The 14,786-nt window shown below is 53.2% G+C and overlaps 1 protein-coding gene across 4 annotated transcripts in view; it reads left to right on the forward strand.

Annotated features, from left to right (window-relative positions):
- The first annotated feature begins 232 nt into the window (after nt 1-232).
- The window catches only part of Adgrl1 (adhesion G protein-coupled receptor L1), a 40,940-nt gene continuing 26,386 nt past the window's right edge, over nt 233-14,786 (forward strand). For all 4 annotated transcript variants that reach the window (XM_051194927.1, XM_051194928.1, XM_051194929.1 and 1 more), the window contains exon 1: nt 233-569. The gene's annotated coding sequence lies outside the window, so the exon portion shown is untranslated. The remainder of the gene's footprint in view (nt 570-14,786) is intronic.

Below are 14,786 nucleotides of genomic sequence, written 5' to 3' on the forward strand. Positions count from 1 at the left end.
CCCGGCGGATGGGGCCGCGCGGGCCCGGGAGCGGCGCCGCCGGGCGGCGGGGGCCTGCGGGGCCGCCCGGGCTGCCGCGTTAACCCTTCTCCCGCTGCCGTTCGGGGGGCGCTGGGAAGTCGCCTGGGCACACACGTGCCGCCTCCGTCGGGGCCGCGGAGCTGCGGGGGAGATGCGGGCAGCCGGCGCCGCCTCGGGGGGCTCCGCCTCGCCCCAGCCCCCCGAGCTCTGACGCCGCCCCCGCCCCTCCGCCTCCACGCCTCGCTCCCCGGGAGGGGCGCAGACCCGCGCGCCCGGGGCCGGGGCCGCCTCCGGAGCGCCGCGATCCGCCTTTCCTTTTTTTTTTTTTTCTTTTTTTTTTTCTTCCCTTTTTCCCCCTTTTTAAATTTTGGTCGGTGGCGGCAGTGCTGGGCCCGAGGAAGGAAGGGACACGGAGGCCGCCCTAGCTCAGCCACCCCCTCCCCGCTTTCCCCTGGGCCGGGCTCCGGGAGATGTGCCGGGCGGGGGGCCCGGCTTCGCGGAGCCGCCGGAGGAGCACGCACGGCCGACCCCGAAGCGCCGCTGGACAGGTGAGTGTGCGGGAGTCGCAGGCCATGCCGCACCTGGGCCAGGTGTGCGCGGTGAGAGGGGCGGGGGAAGCACCCTACCCCCGCCCGCCAGGGGCTCGGTGGGGGTGCGAATGGGCGGCCGCAGGGTGCCCTGCAGGGGGAGGGGACCGCGAGTGTGCCCGCGCGTGGCTGCGTGTGCCCGCGCGCGCGCCGGCCTTTGTGGGGAAGCGGCGCGGCGGTGCCTGCGTGTCCCCGGTGCGTGTGCGCGCGGGTGCTTGGCGCCCTGTTTGTGTAGGTGTCTGGGTGTGAGTGGAGAGGGTGCGTGTGCGCGCGGCGCGCGGACCCCGGCTCCCCAGAGAAGCCATGTCGGGGGGCTGGCACCGCAGGATGCTAGGTTTAGGGTTGTTTTTCTCCTGGAGGCATGGCGCGGAGGGGATGGGGAGAGGTCTGTATGGGTGTCGAGCGGGTTTCAGCCCGGAGGGGCGCCGTGGGCAGGACCGGGTGCAGGCGTGAGGTACCCGGTTAAGCACCGATGGAGGCTGTCAGGTTGGATCTACCGGTTTGAGCTCGCCCTTCTTCCAGGTGTTCCTGAAACATAGCTGTGTGGCTCAGCTGTCATCGTCCCGTTTGTGGGTCCTGGGTGAAAGTCCAGTTCGTGTGTGTGGTTGTGTGTGTGTGGTGGGAGGGTCGTGTATACTCTAGCAGTGGCCAGAAAATGCCCTCAGATGTTATCACTTCAGTGCACCCCGAGCACCAATGTGAAGATGGCACCCCACCGGCACACAGCCCCTAAGCTCACACATCCCAGTCTGTACACTTCTCGTCTAGGTCAGCTCCCAGCCCTATCCTTGCCCAGCATCTTACCTACTGTACCTTCCTGGTATCCCCACTCCCCATCCCACCTTCTCCTCAGCCTTGGCATCTTCATGGATGTCCCTCCTGTCCCAATGTGAACCACATCCCCCTTCTTTCCCAGCCTCTATGGGACCCAGAGCCAGGTTTGTCTTCCCATATCCAAACATGTGGTGCGTTTGGGGGAGTTGGGGGAGGGGTTCAAGATGGCCGCCAAGATGGCTGGCAGCCTCTTTATCTCTGTCTGTCTCCCCCTCTCTCTGCTTACCCTCATGCCTCTGATAGAGTAAGGGGTCGCCGTGGAGAAGGAGTTAGATGGTATAAGGACAGGTGTGGAGGACACCTGAGGGCGGATGTCTTTTCTGGGCCTGTTGACCTCCAGTGCTGCTGAGAGAGAGGCCATCTGTACCTGTTTCTCTTTCTTGCACCCCAAGGACAGGAGTTTGTAATCCAACCCCAAGCCCAACTCCATTCTGGCCCATAGCCTGATGGCTCCCTGTTCTCCTCCTGCTCCCTAGATCCTGGCACTACCCCATCAATCATAGAATGTCAGGGTGTTCCATTGAAGATCTTCTCCATCTGCCCACGGTCAGGCACTGGGAACCTTGATTGTATGAGTGTTGGGAAACCGGCTAGGACAGGTTCCAGCTTTGGGGACAGGTGACTTCCTCTCCACACCCTGCCCATTAATGCCGAATTTATTACTTAAAAGTAGGATGAAAACAGGAAGACTAAGAGACAGGATACAACCTTCATTATCATATCGAGAAAATTATCTGTGATTTTCCTAACTAGCAATTTGCCTGCCACGCCGTTCAGATATGACTTGCCCATTAATTACAGAGATGAAAAAAATCATCTGGAAGGCGGAAAGGGGAACTAATTCCATGGCTGGCGGTGTGGCACCTTTGCATTGAGCCACAGCCGTGTACCTGAATGTGTGTACTCTGGCCCTCCCGCTGGTGTGCCACCATCTTCCTTCTCTGGGTTGGGCCACCCTGATGCTTCTACTTCCTGAGGTGCTTCCTGGCTCCCATTTGTGGGGACTGGCATACTCTGCTCTCACCTGTGCTGCTGGACCCCTTAGGTGTGGAGAGAGCCCCCAGAGTTGGGGGAGGGTGGGATGCTGAGGACTAGTGCACCTGGGCCACTGAGCCTTGGGAGGAGGAGGTGGAAGGCCAGAGAGTCAAGCTAGGTTCTATTCCCAGCCTGCCCTGGGGAACCCCCTTCTCCTAGGGGGTGCTCTGGAAGCCCCATGAGGGGGGAGGAGCCAGCAGACCCAGCCAGAGGAGTCTGTTTGCATCAGGCCCTCTGGTTTCCACCTGCACTGAGGACTGTCTGCTCCCCGTGTCCCTGGTGTCAGTGTCCCACCAGGCTGTCAAGAGATCCGATGATACTTCAGCCTTAGCATGGGCATCTAACAGAGGAGAATGGAGAGGGTCAGGCGGGGCAAGAACCCCTGGAGGATATACCCTAAGTAAGTGTAGTAAGAATGGGAGCCACCTCTCACCACAGATGGGAGCCTCTGGTCTCTGTTCCCGCCCTCTGCTGGTTCTCCAGCCAGACACTGAAGCCAAGGACATTGAAAGCTCTGGTTTCTGTGTGGGCTGCACTCAGGGATCAGATTTCCAGTTGCCAGACACTTCCCCTCCCTCCTCCAGCGCCTCAGTGGGACCACTGGGGGAGGGGCTGGCCAAGGTGGGGTTCCCTGTTGAGCTGGAGGTGCCCAGCCAGACAGCAAGCCTCTCTGCCTAGGATAGAACCAAATGGCTGCTGGTGAATTCAGAAAATGTGGTCCTGGGGTTGGGGTGGGGGCGCTCCATAGCTTGAAGGAGACCAAGCATCACTGGATCCAGTCGGTTTCCAATTCTGCTTGTATCCATGTGTGTCTCTTCTGCACACTTTGTGGTTCAGGCCTAGGCTGGAGACTGCCTTGATTCCCCTGTGTGTAGCTACTTGCCCCTGCGGGTCGGAGTGGTGCTTTCCTTGGTGAGTTTTGCTGAGGGGTGACTCTTGAGCAGCTGTCTGTGTGCTCAGGACAGGAGGGCTTTCCCTCGCCCATACCTTCTAGTGTGAGCTCAGCTGTGTGCGTCCCACAACTGCTTGGATCTAGCCGGGTTGGCTCTCCTCTCCAGGCGAACTGCAAACACAGGTGCTTTTTCTGCTAGATGCCAGGCATGAGTGCCACTGGGACAGTGGCCACTTCCGTCCCCTTGGCTCACAGTCTGACAAAGGAGATGGTGCGTGCGTGTGTGTGTGAGTGTGTGTGTGTGTGTGTGTGTGTGTGTGTGTGTGTGTGTGTGATCGTTCTAGGGAGGGCAGCCCTAGACCGTGAACAGAGACCCTCAGCCCCTCAAGTTGCATCCGTAGGGTGGAGTGTGCTGTCACCTCCTCTCTTCCATCCCACTCCCTCGCCCCACCCTTAAAGAGCCCGCTCCGTCCAGGGCATCACCCGCACACCCTGCTTCAAACTGCAGCTCCCACAGCCCTCCTGGCTTTCTGTGAAGCCTGTGGCTTTCACACCTCTGTAATTTCCTGATTTATTGCGCCTGTCTGTTTACTGTCTGTCTGCCTGAGTAAGATCCAGAAGTTCAGGGATCTTGTTGCTAGGTTTGCTTTTGGAGCTCAGGGGCCATGGTAGAACTTTAGCTGAGCTGATTGTGGTGGTACCAGTTTGCCATTCCAACACTCGGAAGGCTAAGCATGAATTCAAGGCCAGGCTCGACTACAGCTTAATAATTTTTTTTAAAAAAAAGGGAGAGGTGGCTCAGGGATTAAAAACATGCACTGCTCTTGTAGAGGACCAGAATTCAGTTTCCAGCACCCACATCAGGCAGCTCATAGCTAAGTGTAACTCCAGCTCCAAGGGATCTACATCCACGAGCACCCACACTCATTCCATATCCCTCCCCCACACATAATATGATTACAAATAATAAAAATAATGTTTCTAAACAAAGGAAGGAAAGAGGGAGTGAGGCAGGCGAATCTGGCACAGGTCCTCTCCTTAGAGTTGGAGAGCCCTATGTGATAACTCCTTGACCTAGCCCCTGTGCACAAGCAAGGCCTAGGCTTGGTTAGCTAGGTGCCTTTGTGTGTGAGGGTGTCTTTGTGGGAACATTGCTCCAAATGATTGTGTGCTATAGGGTTTAGGTCCTAGAGGGGGAATTCAAGGAACACTTAGCCTCACCGGGGACTGGGAGCCCCTGAGTCTGAGAGGTTGCTCCCAAGGTCCCTTGGGCACTGACCCTACTTTTCCCTGGGATGGGGCCTTCCACCTGACTTAGGTGTCTCTGGACCTTGGGGAGCTGGTAACCAGAATTCTCTGTCTTGTTCACCTCCCATTCCAAAATGGGGAAAGGTAACAATTCAGTCAATAAATTGGAGACTAAAAATAGTTTTGTTCCCCCCCCCAGCTAAAAAATAAACAATGCTCCCCCCACACTCAGAGGCTAAAACAAATAACTTATAAGTGACAAGTGGACTGTGATGGCATCCCTGACATTGGATCCTGATGTGTATGTTAGCCCTTGCTCCCCTCCTTGTGTGTCCCAGGTTGGTCATGCATTTTCCATTCCTGTGCCTCAACCTCCTGAGTGCTGGGATGAAAGGCATGGGAACCCCGAGGTTCTTCATGATGTTCCTTACGAGACTGCCCTGCAGTTTGTAGGGTGCCTGATAACACCTTTGAGCTACACCTGCCATATGTCAGCGGCATCCCACAGAGACACCGCTGTGCTGCTCTCCAGACTGACCCCAAGGCAGAGTTTCGCATTTGAGAAGTATATTCTACAACTCTGAGCTGGAGGTTTGGTGCCTCCCCCCCCCCCCCGCCCCAAAAAGCAAGATGGGAAATTCTGTGAGCTTTGAGGACCGGCTCTTAATTCAAGTTCATCATTCTCTTTACCCTTAAAGTGTAAGAAGCCCCTCTTAGCTCACCATAGACGAGAATAGCCCCAGAGCACCTCAGCTGAGGGGCACCCCCATTTTGGGAACACTAGAGTGCTTCAAGACCTAGGCACCAGGCATAGTCTAGCTGCCTCCCTGCTGCTTTTTGCACAAATCACAAATGGCCTAGAACACCTCTTCTATGGATTTTGCATGACTTGGCTGAAGTGTCCCTTATATCTCCAAGTGAGCATGCTTGTTTCCATGGTCATGGGGAGATATGGCTTAGTGGTTAAGAGCACTGGCTGCTCTTCCAGAGGATCTAAGTTCAGTTCCTAGTGCCCACATGGCCATTGATAACAGTCTATAACTCCAATGATGGGGTCCCTCATTTCTCTGGTTTCTGTGGGCACCGCACATACATGGCACATAGATATTCATGCAGGCAAAATACCCATACATATAATATAAGAATAAGTGAAAATGCAAGCCCCCCCCCATAGCTTTATCTTCATAGCTTTATCTCCTAGGCACCGGTACATGATCAAATCTGCCTCATTACCACCATCTCCTCTGCTCCCAGTGCCTGGCCGACGTGTGGCAGGTGCTCAAGGGGAGCAGACATAAGAACGGCTTATTTATTTATTTTTAATATATTTATTTATGCCTGCACACCAGAAGAGGGCACCAGATCTCATTACAGATGGTTGTAAGCCATCATGTGGTTGCTGGGAATTGAACTCAGGACCTCTGGAAGAGCAGTCAGTGCTCTTAATCTCTGAGCCATCTCTCCAGCCCCTATTTATTTATTTATTTCTTATGGTTCGTGGAGACAGGACCCAGGACTTCCCATATGTTAGGAAAGTGTTCCACTATGAGATCCTGCAGCCCCAAACCAAATGTTATTTCTGAGCCTTACAACCGTACTGTGCCACTGGCTATGTCCCTGCTGAGAGGTGGAGTTCCCAAACAGTGACCTATGCATCTTGTCATAAATGTAGCCTTCCAGGATTTGAACTTCAGACCTGAGGGTGCTATTCTGGGGCTTTGTCACTTTGCCCATTGAGAATCCTTCTCTGGAAATTTTCCTTTCTGAGTTTTGCACTCTCACCCTGCCAGAATGGATTCATCAGGGGGCAGGAGCATCCTGTCCACCCTCGTCCTGGGGTACTGGCTCTGCTGTGGCATGAGAGGTAAAGTTTGGGTAGACAGGAACAGTGGGAGGTAGACACACCCCCTGCTGTCCTGGTACTAGCTTACCATAGCAGAGAGCAAAGCAGACAGGCCTGGAGGAGAAACTGACTAGAGAGCCTCAGAAGGAAGTCCTCCCTGGCAGGACTCAAATAAAAAAAGGTGCTTTGTGGCTGTGGATAGGAAGCTGGTCTGGACCTCAGTGTTGTCAGTTGGGTTTGTAGAGGTCTGGGTTCACCTGTAGAGGGTAGAAAGACTCAGCATGAGATCCACTGCTAGCAGAACTGAAGAGGTGAGCTGCCTGGGCCTGGTAGTTCCTGAACTGAGGAGCAAACTTGGGGTGGGTCTGGCCCTGGTCAGGTTCCCTGTGGAATCAGTCAGAGCCCTAGGAGAAGAAAACCTTTATAGCCAAAGGTATTGGCGTGGGGGCCAGAAGCAGCTAGCTTTTCCTGACCTCAAGATGTAGAGATGAGGTGGTGCAGTCGCCTCAAGATATGGGGGCCAGGTGGCACAGTGTCTCCAAGGCAGAGTTGAGGACGGGTGATAGGCAGGGAAGGGAGCAAATGGGGAGGGGGGCTGGAGAAGAGGGAATGGGCCCCCTCTAGTCCCAGGACCACTATGGAAATACTTTGCAGCAGAGGTGACATCTTATTCCTCCTTTACTTAGAAATGCTTCCACCTGCTGGGTGTGGTGGGGTACGTCTTTAATCCCAGGACTCAGGAGGCAAAGGCAGATGGAGCTGTGAGTTTAAGGCCAGCCTGGCCTACAGAGTGAGTTCCAGGACAGCCAGGGAAACCCTGTCTTTAAATAAAAGCTTTCACCTCATGCACAGAAAAGCAAGTGCCATCACAGAGACCCATATGCGCCTGCTTGACTTATGGGTGCCACCTCACCCCCTTCCACTCTCTCTGTCATTTGCTGATGACCTACTGTGTTTCAGCTCATTGCTGCCTCAGGACCTTTGTATGTCCCTGACTGCCATGGTGCTCACATATGTCCCAGTCTTGAGACCTCACCTCCCGCCGTGCCCCCACCGCCATGTCTGGCTCTTTGTGCCTGTGTGTCTAACAAGCACCTACTCTGTGCCCAGGGCTGGGCCTAAGTCCAGCTCGGGGAGGGAATCACAGAGAGTCACTGTGGGAAAGAGGATGAATTACTAATAGTCCTTGCAGATGGGACCTTAGGGAGACAGGTCAGGTGTCGGGTACCAGAGCTGTATGGAGGTGGAGTTGGAACATGGAACAGACTCCTAACAGAACAGCCTGGCGTGCTGTGTGAGGTTACAGGGGCAATGGGAGCCACTGAGAACTCTGGACTTAGGGTAGAGCCTGGGTATGGGAGCGGGTAGACTAATGAAGACTAGAGGAAAGGTGTCCAGGGTTACAGGGGTGTTGTGGGTAGCTTTAGCCTCTAACATAGGGATGCCTGGGGGCCAGCTGGGTCCATCCCCAGCGTCTTGTGTGTGCTCAGCAGGGGAATTGCCTTACCAAGAAGGGGGCACTGGCACTGAACCACACACCCAGCCTTTACATTTTTAAAAAGTCATTCATTTATTTTGAAACAATGTTACAAACTATGTAATCCTAGGTGGCTTGGTTTCAGGCTGGCCTTCAGTTTGTGACACTGTCATGTCTACTTCCAGCTAGGGCAGCGTCCTAAAGTGTCTGCACCAAATAATTACATATCCAGGTCCTTCTCTGCTGGGTGTTGGGACACGAACTCACACACAGCCCTACAGAACCAATGTCTGGTGTGGGAGAGAGGCGTGTGATGAAAATGCCAGGTTCCTTGACATGAGAACCATGAGGAAATGAAGATACAGGGGCAGGACGGAACACTGGGATGCTGGAGTTGTCAAGGCTGTCCTGGGCTTGAGTAAGTGTGAGCCAAGCCCGATAGACAAGGGTAGCTTGGAGGGGGGCATGTGTGTGGGAGCTCATGTTGCAAGGTTTGAGGACCTCAGTGAGGGCTTCTGGTTTGAAGCAGGTGACAGCCATGGAGTATTCTGAGCACAAAAGACAAAGAAATGATTCAGGTGCTAGCTGGCTACCACTGGCCTCACAGTGGAGAGTGAGGGCAAGAGCCAAGGGTTCGGGGCAGAAGTGACTGTCTGGGTAGAGGTGGCACAGGGATCTAGTACAGCTGTCTATGGGGCAGGGCATTTGGGAGGACTAGGCTGCTGTCTGGGGAATCTTTCGTACTGAATATGTAGTGGGCCCTGCCTTGCCCCGACCCTCTGGGAGAAGGGCTTGTGCCCAGCATTCTCGGGCCTGTTCCATCTCTGCCAGACATCCTTACGTTCCCACGTGGGGCCCAGGAGATGGCCTAAAAGGCCAAGAGCCTGATCACCTGATCCAGACCCAGACTCCAGACTGGCTCTGGTACCTGCCACTGTGCCCACCAGCCCTGGCTTCCTAGAAGTGCAGGGGGAAGTTAACAATAGGAGACAAGGTGCCTAAGGGGTGGCTGTTCCAAGGACAGGCAAGTGAGGCAGGAGGGGCCCAGGGCCCCTCCTTAGACACTCAGACTCCCACTCACTCTGCATACAGGGTTGCCGTGGCAACAGCAGGCTAGGGCAGGCTCCAGGCGCCCCCTCTCCTCCAGCAGCCGTCTCCTCCTGTCACACTCCCTATCCCCACCCTAGGGCACTCAAGGACAGACCCCGCTGCACATGCCCCCTCTAGGCTTCAAGCAGCCTTAGGACTCAGACACAAACATAGAGGCAGGTGTGTGGCCCCAGGGGAGCACACCAGGGGCGAGTTCCCCCTGAGGGTGAGTCGCCACCCCATTTCCCCAGGGTCACATGGTATGAGGAGATGGGCACAGGTGTGTGCACACCTGGTTCCATGAGCTGCCACTGTAGTGTCCCATCTTCTCAGAACACTTGAGCACAAGTGTGGGAGCTCAGGAAGGGCTATAAGGAAGGCCGGGACCGTGGACCGCAGGCTGTGGAGGGTGAGTGAGGGCAGGGGTCAGGTTCAGGGAGGCGCTGAGACTTAAGTAGGTGCTGGTTTCCTAAAATGGGCACTGCAGCCTCTGGCTCTGTTGTGGCGGTTAAATGAGATCGTGGCAGGCAGGTGTGATGGCATACACCTGTCACACCAGCACTTTGGAGGCAGAGGGATTGCCAAGCTCAAGGCTAGCCTGAGTTTGAATCCCCAGAGCCTACATAAAATGACAGGTGTGGCAGCATGTTTCCATAACCCCAGTGAGGACAGGAGGATTGAGGTGGCAGTTAGGGAGGAGCTGGCAGGCACTCCACACAGCTGTTGAGTTTCAGGTTCAGTGAGAGACCCTGCCTCAAAAAATAAAGTGGAGAGTAAGTGAAGACACAATGTACTCTACCAGGCCCTGGCCTTTCAAAAATATTCATGTAAGGGCGGGAGAGATGCGTGGTTCACCTGTTAGGGGCATGTCCTGCCTTCTTCCAGAGGCTCCACATTCAGTTCCCAGCACTTCTGTCGGTTGCCTCAGGGACCTAGTGTCTCTGGCCTCCTCTGGCATCAGCATTCGTGTATACACACACACACAATTAAATCTATATTTTTTACTGTTTTTTTTTTTTTTTTTTTTTTTTTTTTTTTTTTTGAGACAGAATTTCTCTGTTAACAGTGTCCTGGCTGTCCTGGGACTAACTGTATAGACCTGACTCAGGGCTGTACATGCCTGTCTCTGCCTCCAAGGTGCTGAGATTAAAGGTGTATGCCACTGTGCCCAGCGTAAATGTTATTTTGAAATAATGTATTTAAGTTATCCAGGCTGGCCTTGAACTTAGTCTGAAGCTCAGACTGGCCTTCAGTTCAAGATCCCCTTGTCGTCTCCTCCTGTGCCAACCACTCACTGGAGAGAAAGTTTGGGGAGCTTTTAGTGGGACAGTTAAGGTTAAGTGAGATCCTGTCATGGGCCTCACGGGGATGTGGGGTGGGAGATTGGAGACACCACTAATGATATCCTTATCAGAACACAAAACACACGGACCTCTCTACTGTACACCCAAGAAGGCTGATCAAGGACAGGGAGAAGGTGGTCGGCATGCTGGGCCAGAAGCCCTGGCTCCCAGGCCTCTTCAGCTCATGCCTAGCTCTCAAAGCAATGAGAAAGTAAGTTTGTGCTGCCCAGGATCCCAGATACTGGTAACATTCAGGTGCTTGAGGCTGTGTGTGAAGGAGTATAGCATTTACAAGAAGACCCTGCACAGCCCCTTCTGGATGGCTGACCCAGCATCAGTGCCAGAGAAGATTCAAACTAATTGTTTGTTAAGAGATTCAACACCCTCTGTGGGCATACATGCACACACTTTGTTCTTTTATTTCCTTTTGTTTGTTTACTAGAGAGCAAGGTGTCATGATGCTGCTCTGTCCTGGAATTTACTATGTAGACCAGGCTGACCTTGAAATCATGGAGAGATCTTCATGCCTCTGCCTCGGGAGTGCTAGGGTTAAAGGTATGTGCCAGCATACCTGGAAAAGTCTCCTGTGTGGCTCAGTGTTTGCCTAGCATAAGGCTTTCTAAACTTTTCTACTCACAATCCCCTTTTACCTGAGAAAATTGACACACAAATCCAGTATATAGATACATAAATCAAGTACTGCTTGACCATAAACCATAAGGGAATTTCAAAACAATTCTTTGATATATAATTTCACCACTTTTTTTAAAGATGAAATCAAGTGTGCATGCTAAGGAGGAGGGTGTCCTTGATAGTTTTAAAGACAGAATGAAATCCTGGCTGGGTTGTTGCTACTGCAGGATACAAAGTATCGTCTGTGTTGTTCAGGGTTACATTAGAATAGACCCACCATGCAAAGAACCAGTCTCACCTGAATACACAGCTCAAAATGGCAGGAGCATGTTTGGGAGTGTTCAGAATTTGATGGAAATTCTGTCCTAATCCCAAGCCAGTGTTCATTCAATAATTTTTGTTGCGTGAAACTCAGGTTTGCTTTTACTACTTTAAAATTATGTGTATGTGTGTGGGTATGTGCATGTCCGTGCAGGTACCCATGGAGTCCAAGAGACATCAGATCTTGAGGGGCCTAATGTGCGAGCTGGGAACCCAACTCAGGTCCTCTGCAACAGTAGTACACACTCTTTTTTGTGTGTGTGGGTATGGGGAGACAAAGTTTCTCTGTGTATCCTTGGCTATCCTGGAACTCAAATTGTAGACCAGGCTGGCTTCAAACTCAGAGATCTTGCCTTTGCCTCCAGCGTTCTGGGTCAAAAGCATGTGCCACCGTACCCAGCAGCAGTACGTACACCCTTTTAACCACTAAGTTACCATCTTCCAAGCTCCCCCTCAAACAAGTTTAAAAATAAAACATGATACAGTCCAAAGACATACTTAGGAATGATAGTAGGAAAATAATAAAAGTTCTTGTTTTCCCATAATTAAACCACTATGTTTTCATAAATGCAAAAAAAAAAAAAAAAAAAAAAAAACCCACGTTGTACAAACAGTCAATACTTCAGAGCACACACCTGTGCCAGTCTAATCTGAGATACAGGTCATAGGTTCTGGGGTGGGCACGCTGTGAATGCTGTGCACTTTGGAACCGAGGCTCAACTGATGTCAGAATAGCACAGAAATGCCTGGGGTTCGTGGTGGCTTTGATTTGAATTAGTTTTTGGTCTTTGCCTATTCAGACAGGTGATAAAAAGTTGGCACTTTTTCATATCCCACATTCAGTTCGTGAGGCTACAACCCATGGCTTCCAGCTCACAGAGCGTTGGTCCATCCTTAGCACTCAAGGGAAAAAAGAACACACACACAATTCCGATCTTAAGAAAACTAGAATAGCCAGTTGTGGTGACACACGCCTTTAATCTCAGCACCCGGGGTGGGGGTGGGAGCAGAGGGAGGTGGATCTCTGGGTTAGAGGCCAGCCTGGTCTACAGAGTGGGTTCCAGAACAGCCAGGGCTGCACAGGGAAACCCTGCCTTGAAAAGAAGGAAGGAGGGCAGGCTGGACTGCAGAACCAACAGCTGCTAAGGGAGGCTTGACACACTGGAGTCCCAGCTAGAGGGAGGCTGAGCAGGAGTTCACAAAAGCTTGGGCATCAGAATAGAGCCCTGTTACAAGGTAATAGAAATCAGTGAGACAAGAGGACAGCTGTGAATGTAAGGCCAAGCCAAACACTCAAAATGACTGTAAGATGGCACTTTTTTGTACATCTGGGTGGTTTGGGGGCTGGGGATACAGGTCACAGGTAGAATGAATGCTTAACATTCAGGAGGCCCTAGGTTCCATCTGCACATCAGAAGAAAACACATACTTCAAATTATGTCATATTTTATATGTAATGTATGTATGGGTGTTTTACTCATATCTATGCATCCTCTCAGTGTCTGGTATCCTAGGGGTCAGAAGAGGTCATTGAATCCCCTGGATTGGAGTTACAGGTGATTGTGACTTCCCAAAGGGGTACTGGGAGCTGAACAGTCCTGTGCAAGAGCAGGCGCTCTTGACCTCTGAGCCACCTCTCCAGCCTGTGTTGCAGCTTTTGAAAACACAATAATCCCTCTGCCTGCAGGAACCCTAGAGTGTTTAAACAGAAGGGCACAGTGGGGACAGACCCTTGACTCACTCCTGAGCTGGGACAGGCTGAGGAAGAGCAGGCTGGGGTCTGGACTTCTGAGATCTGCACCTGGAAGGTGGCTGCCATTGGTGGACAGGAGGCTTTCTTGTGATCTGGCCCTGCTAGAGAGTATACCTGCAGCCTCCTTAGGTCAGGAGCTGTATGGGGTTCCCTCTGGGGTCCCTGCATCAAGGATGCAGCCTTGGGGGAGGAGAAACCCCATAATTACTTCCCACCAGATAAGGGTCTAAGCCCACTGGGTGCATGTGGAGATTGTCGCTCTTACTGGACTGGGGAGGGGGTGGACCATGTGCCTGGCCATAGAGTCTATCAAGGTCACTCAACTTTGGGGACCTCAGCCCACATGGGCAGGGACTTCTGGAGGCTTCTGTGCGTGTAGTGAAGCAGCCCTTTGCAGCTGCATTCTCTCCTGCCTCCGAGGTTAGCAGGGCTGTTAAGAAAGCTCTAGAAGAGGTGAGTGAAGCCATGACTGCCTTGGAAGTAGAGGTGGGTGAGTGCCAAGGAGGGTTCCATCTCCAGTATAGAAATGGCCCACTCGTGTCCCAGGCCACCTATGTCTCCACAGGATGAGGGAAGAAGGTGGCTAGATGGTCAGTGGCCTGGTGGTAAGAAGAGAGATGGCCATGGTGGGCACAGAAGGGACAGGGAAGACCTCGAGGGGGTTACCGACAGACTGGCCACCACCATGGGAACGTCACATTAGGGGTGCCTAGAAGCAGGAGTTAGGTGGCTTTATGGCACAGGAGCAGGAAGAGTTGTCCTCAGCTTGAACCCCAAATAAGACGTCTGCACCTGGGACTCATAGGAGACTGTCCCGGACTGTGCTTGGGGACTGGAGAAGGAGAGGTGGGGTTGACAGGCCGGCAGGGTGGCACCTGAGGAGTAGACGTCATCTCAAGTCCCTTAGCTCTGGCAGGTGAGGGGCAGAGTAGAGTCTGCCCAGAGGTAGACCTGCCATGGAGCGTAGGAGGGAGATGGCAGGAAGGGCAGCGGTAGGTCTGAGATTCAGTCAACAAATAGATTCCTCAGTATGTAGGGCCTGCTCTAAAAGGTGGGTGTGGTGGTCATGAACAAAGCAATCTAGGTCCCCAGATGGGCAGTTTCCTAACCAGATCAACAGTTACATATGAGCAGAGTGACAGCCAGCCCCGGGAACTGGAGCTGCATGCAGAGAAAAAGACTCATGAAAGGCCGAGGCAGAGCCTGGGTCATTGGTAGGTAGGAGGAATGGTGCGACTGTTGAGGGATCCTAGATGGGAAAGAAGAGATTTGGAACACACACGCACGGACACGCACGCACACGCACACGCTTCCTCTGCTGTCGGGCGAGGTTGATGTCTCTAGGCTGCAGTGGCCCTGAGAACTGAGGTGCACGACACAAGAGCAGAGGGTAGGGAAGGAACAGCAAGTCAGAACTGAGGTCCTAGGAGGAGCTCGCGACACCCTGATCTCCAATTCCTCTCCTCCCACTCCGCCTGCCTGTCTCCAACTCACCCCAGAGTCCCCTAGAAAGGAAAGAGGGGACTTGGGTGTCCCTGGTCCCCTATCTGTGGCGCCAGCCAGCTGGATTCTAATTAGCTGCCAGAGCAGAGAGACAGGAAGCAGAGGGTAGGGGCGGGGCTGGATTCCTGCCCAAAGCCGAGGCTGGAATCAGGTTGGAACCCCTTGCCCTTCTGGAGGGATGAGGATGCTTGGTGGTGGAGGGGAGGG

Source organism: Phodopus roborovskii, unplaced genomic scaffold (assembly GCF_943737965.1).
Source record: "Phodopus roborovskii unplaced genomic scaffold, PHOROB, whole genome shotgun sequence".
In the NCBI taxonomy this organism is placed as follows: domain Eukaryota; kingdom Metazoa; phylum Chordata; class Mammalia; order Rodentia; family Cricetidae; genus Phodopus; species Phodopus roborovskii.